Raw genomic sequence first — 5,656 nt, forward strand, 5'->3', positions numbered from 1 at the left:
TTTAGTAGACAAAAACAAGATGAGTATATGTGTGTACGGGGGCGTTTAATTAAAAGACAAGAATTTGTGAATGAGATTTTGCTTAATGTGGTTGGTTGTTGAAAATAAAGTGTTTCCCGTCTCTTATGCTTATGTTCTTACTCCCAAAATTGTGTTTATTTTTTATTATGCAATTTTTTGAATTACATTTCAATGTTATTTCTTTTTTTCAACAAATAAAATTATGGTGAATATTTGTGTTTATGGGCATCGTTTAAATAAAAGGTAAAAAATTGCAATTTGAGTTGTGATTTGGTTAATGTGTTTTGTTGTTGAAGAAAAAGAGTGTTATATTTGGCATTCCCGGCGGTTTTAACTCCGTTAAAGGCGTTATCCGCGGTTTGGTTTTTTTCTAGAAAAAACCAACGTTGTTAATGGATTATCGACAGTTTCTGACACCCTTGTTATTTACCGGCGGTTTTTGGAATCTCTATTATTTACCGGCGATTTCTAGGACCCACGTTACTTAGTGGCACTTTCTGGAACCCCCGTTACTTACCGGCGGTTTCTCTAACCCCCGTTACTTACGGGCGATTTTTAGAACCCCGTTACTTACCAGAGGTTTCTGGAACCCCCGTTACTTACCGACAGTTCTGAAACTCTCATTACTTGCTGACAGATTTAGAACCTCTATTACTTACCGACGATTCTAGAAACCCCGATACTTTTCAGGAATTTCAAACTTTTGCTAGTTTTTTCAGTAATTTTAAATCCCTGGTGAAGTATTTTACCCTTGCAATGCAATTCATTATTTATTTATGTTTTTATTTTATGTTTCAAATTCCCTTAATTTTATTTATTGCACTTTTTTAATCACATAATTCTTAAAACATATCAAATAAAAAGAAAAAATTATAAAAAAATTTATATTTGTTTATAACTAGATATAACAATCATAAATCAAGGAACATTGTCTATAAGTTCAAGTAAATATTACAATATCTTTGTTTCTTTATAATAATAAAATAGTGAAAGTTTAATAACATTCTTCAATTATCAATCTTTATCTAAATAATTTGTTTATTCGTTAGGAATACTCCATGTATCAGATACCTAAAATAAAAAATAACCATAATTAGTAACTTTTTTTATAGTGTAAAAAAAAAAATATTAGTTACCTAAAAAATAAAACTATTGTTACTCACTTTGATTGTGTAGGGCATGTTATTAGCTTCTACCTGAGGTAAGATTTGTTCCAACTTTTCTTTTGGCCACAATTTGTCTATGTTCTTCCTGCAAATTCAAGAAGTTAAATTTTAAAATCTTTGAACACAAAATGGAGAATATTGTATAGGGTCTTCAATACTCTCAAGCTTTCCAAAACAATCGAATTCTGAGCAAGAAGTTTAATAAGCCATGTAAGAGCAGCAATTGTGGTATCATGGCTTGCAACCAACATAGTTAATTATTATCCTTCAATTGCTTATCTGTGAATTTATTTTCATCCTCTTCTCTATCTTTGTAGTGTTTCATAACTAAGGATCCTAAGAAATCCTGTTGAAAGTCTTCGCCACTTCTCCGCAAAATTGTAGAATCCAACATCTCATACATCCTATCTCGAACCTACACACATTCATAGCATGCATCAAAGTGAAAGAAAGTTAAGTTATCTTAGTAATTGAACCAAAGCACCTATTTATTTCTAGGTGGAAAGTTTTGTAGTACTTTGTTACCTTGATGCCACGATGAAAAGTTGTTCCTGGAAGTTTAAAAGGCAGTGATGCAAATGAGGAAGAAATAATCTGAAAATTTGATCTAAACTTTTCTTACTCCCCCCTTAAAGGCTCTAAACTCATGATCATACTTCCAATCACTTTTAGAGTAAACTATAATATTCAAAATTTCAAACATTTAGTATGGAATAAGAATGTAAATATAACGAAATATGAAATTTTCTTTGTTTGAAAAGTTAGTGCCACTCAACTATAGAAGCCTCCTCAAGAACCAGGACTTTCCTTCCTTCCCATTGACCTCATGCCTGCATCTGCATTGCTTGTATGTTACTAAAATGAAAATAATTTTTCAGTCCATCAATTGATAAAGGTTTACCAACCAATATTCTTAGCCTTTTGTGTGCCTCTCTAGTGGTATGCAACAAGCTGGTGGGTCCTATAACTTGATAGCCAGTGTAGAACAGATTCAAAACAATTACGAACATGTACACTTATAAATGCTCAGTCTTTTGTCATTCTCTTGCTTGATATAGGGATTGGTCAGTTTAATTGTATCAGCTATAAAAAGGTATGCTATGATGGATGAGATAGATGATGACGTGAAGGTGAACAAATGTTACTATGATCAATTACTTGTCCCATCTAGAAGAGGAATTATGGATGGTGTGTACATCAGAACTAAAATGTCTAGGCATCTAGAAAACATTTTAGAGAAAAGCAAAGATAAACCCATTCCGGGATCCAAAAAACATTTTAGAATTTAGAATTATTTTAATAAAGATTATACTCCTTTAAGAGGATGAAATCAAGCCTAACAAGAGGATAAAAAATTAAAAAACCAACTTAAATATGCAATCAAGAATGAATTGATTTCCCTTCCTATTACTTGTTGTAACATCCTGTCAAGATATTAGAGATCTAAATAAATAAAATAAAGAAACATTAAATCAGCTTCATTTAATAATACCTCATTTCCCAAAAAATACGGAAAATTTAAATCTTTTATTACTTCCAATAATTAACCAAAATCCAAAGATTATAAACACTGGAAATAATATAAAAGTGTCTCATAAGTTTTTACAAATATTTCAAATCATAAATATAAAAGCTTCCCAAGATACCCTCGCTCCGTGGCTAAGCCTCACCAGAACCACCTGCATCAACATCGTCTGCTCACTTGTACCGCACACACGATCATCGCCAAACATAAGCAGATAGGATGAGCTTAACAAAACAAACATAATAATATATATTATATATATATATTCACATATATAAAACACTTATATATAACACAACATTCACATCAGGGGAAATTTCATTTCTTTAGTTCCATACCACATTGCTACAACCATGTGAATCGTGTTTTACATCTTCTAGTGATTACCTCAAGATGACTTGTTGCCATACCTATCGGCCAAAACCGATAGAACACATGTGGAAAACCATTGCTACGGATCATACACCGTAACGCTAGGTGGAGTTCCCAAATACGAACGTAGTTCGCAACGTCCCAAGATTACCAAACTCGTTAGCTAACTACTGAGGAGGGCAATCTATCTGGACCCATCCATACTGACCACAACCAGCACACTCACACTAGCAACACTCGCCAACCCAAGCTCAACTCAAGGGTTCCTCGTGTTCATCCACCATCCCAAGCTCAACTCGAGGGATGCCATTCCGAGTCAACTCGAGGAATGCCACGTGCTTAACCCCTATCCCGAGCTCAACTCAAGGAACACCAGCAACCCACCTTTGAAGCATCACTAAAACCTTGTAGATCACGCACATCCAGTATGAAACACCAATACTGTTGTAGTAAATCCGCCTGGCGGGGGACACGTACCGCCTGGCGCCAAGCGCCTTAGTCCTCATTTTCTCTGCAACGATCGCCTGGCGGGACTTCCTCTGCTGCTAGGCGCCACGCGCCTGAGTCCTCACTGTCTCTGCAATTATCGCCTAACGAAACTTCCTCTGCCGTCAGGTGCCACACATGCAGACTGGCCTCTAGATATCCACTATCGCCTGGCGGGTCGTTCCTTATCGCTAGGCACTATAACAGAAAAATGTGATTAGTGGTTTAAAATGTCTTAGTGCCTTTTCACATTTTCTAACCTTCTTCCCCCCCTCAACTTAGCTCGTCAAATTGAGTATTCTTATAATGTTTTACAATCCATAATTCACCTTCACCATACCATGGCCTAATTGGAAACTATGGCCTAATCCAAAACACACCAGAGGTTCAAGTTTCATATAGTCTAAGCTGACTACACCATTTATGAGAAATTACCAAGTGTAAGACCCGTAAAATTTAATTAATTAATTAATTAATTAATTAATGAATACGGGTGGGAAGATCATTTATGACATTAATTTTTTATTGGTATGACGTGAAAAAGTACTAGCTCAAGTGGTTGAGAGTACTTTAATTGTGTGAGAGGACTTGGGTTCAAGTCCTATGTATGCCTATTTTGTGTGTTATTGTTTTGTGTGTTATTGTTTTAAATATATGTTAATCATGTTATGGAATAATATGATATTTGGATTATATTAGTTAGCATGAAATATGCATTAGTTGAATGGTTTGGCATTGAGTTGGCATTGCATGGTGATGGGTTCAAACCTTGGAGAACCCAAATTAAACTTTATTTTTGCTAAATCTTAGTTTGGGTTGAATGTGAAGAGTTGATGGAAACCTAGATGAATGGGCAACTAGGAAGCTTGGAAGGGGCTGAAAAACAGACCATAAAAGATCATTGAATGGTCATAAACATTACCATTAATTTTATTTTTCGTTTTTGGTAATTAAACAAGCATTAAGGGCAATAATAAAAGGCTAATTGTGAGAGAAAGGAGGGTTTTGGAGTCTGAACATTTGAGGTATTGAGGGTTGCACGAATTCAGAGAGAAACAGTGAGTAGGGAGTGGAATTGAAGGGCTGGACAATGGGAGAGCTAGAGGAGTTGTTGGAACTCAAGGAAAAAACTCAAGCACTATATTTTAAGCGAAGGAATTCCAAGTTAGGGGAGTTTTACACGCAATTTTTATGTTTGACTATGAACTGTATGAATGATGGTATAAACTGTGTGCATGTTTTCTTGCTCTGGTTGCATTTTCGTAATTCTTGAAAATTTCCAGAAACCGCCTACAGGCTGTTCATAGCCGCCAGGCAGCACATGTGTTTAATGTGGTTTTGGGTTCCTGGAAAGGAACCGCCTAGCGGCACACTCCCGGCCGCCAGGCGACGCATGGCGTTTTACTCAATTCTGGGTCTGTTGGATGAAGCGCCTGGCGGTATTGATTGAACCGCCAAACGGCGCGGGTCAAATTGACTTGTTCTTGGTATTTCTGTAATCTAGGTTGTTTTAATCGGAGGAATAGTTAAGTTCAACCATTTAAAGATGTTTGATTGTTAAATGGCTATTGATTTCACACCATGGGGCGTATGAATGAATGAAACAGTAATGGGAGTTTTTGATGGGCAGAATTAGGGATTTTGTAGAACTGGGGTATTAGTTGTTAATCACACTAAAATTGTTGCTGGGATTGGTCGAGATGATTAATGGTTTCATTGTTAATGTGTCTTGGGAGAGAACTGGATGAGGTATGTAGAGAAACACATTGAAAAGGTGTGAGGAGTTCCTCGTAGGTGCGGGAATTCTAGGGAATTGGCCAGAAACACACGTACCGCCTGGCGGCACGGGGCTTGCTGCCAGGTGCCAACACAAAGACAACAGGTTTGTGTGGCTGCGAAGCACAGTGATGGTTTTGGGTGTGTTACCCCGGTTTTTGTTGGAATAGAATACTTGACTCAGAGATATATAGGGAAAATGATGATGGCATTCTCGGGTATGATTTAAAGAGGTTGGGATTAACTGAGAGTGTAATGACATTATCTATTATAGGTATGGATTATAAAAACTCAAGACATAGGAGAAAAT

The sequence above is a fragment of the Vigna unguiculata genome, chromosome 3 (assembly GCF_004118075.2).
Source record: "Vigna unguiculata cultivar IT97K-499-35 chromosome 3, ASM411807v1, whole genome shotgun sequence".
NCBI classification, from domain to species: domain Eukaryota; kingdom Viridiplantae; phylum Streptophyta; class Magnoliopsida; order Fabales; family Fabaceae; genus Vigna; species Vigna unguiculata.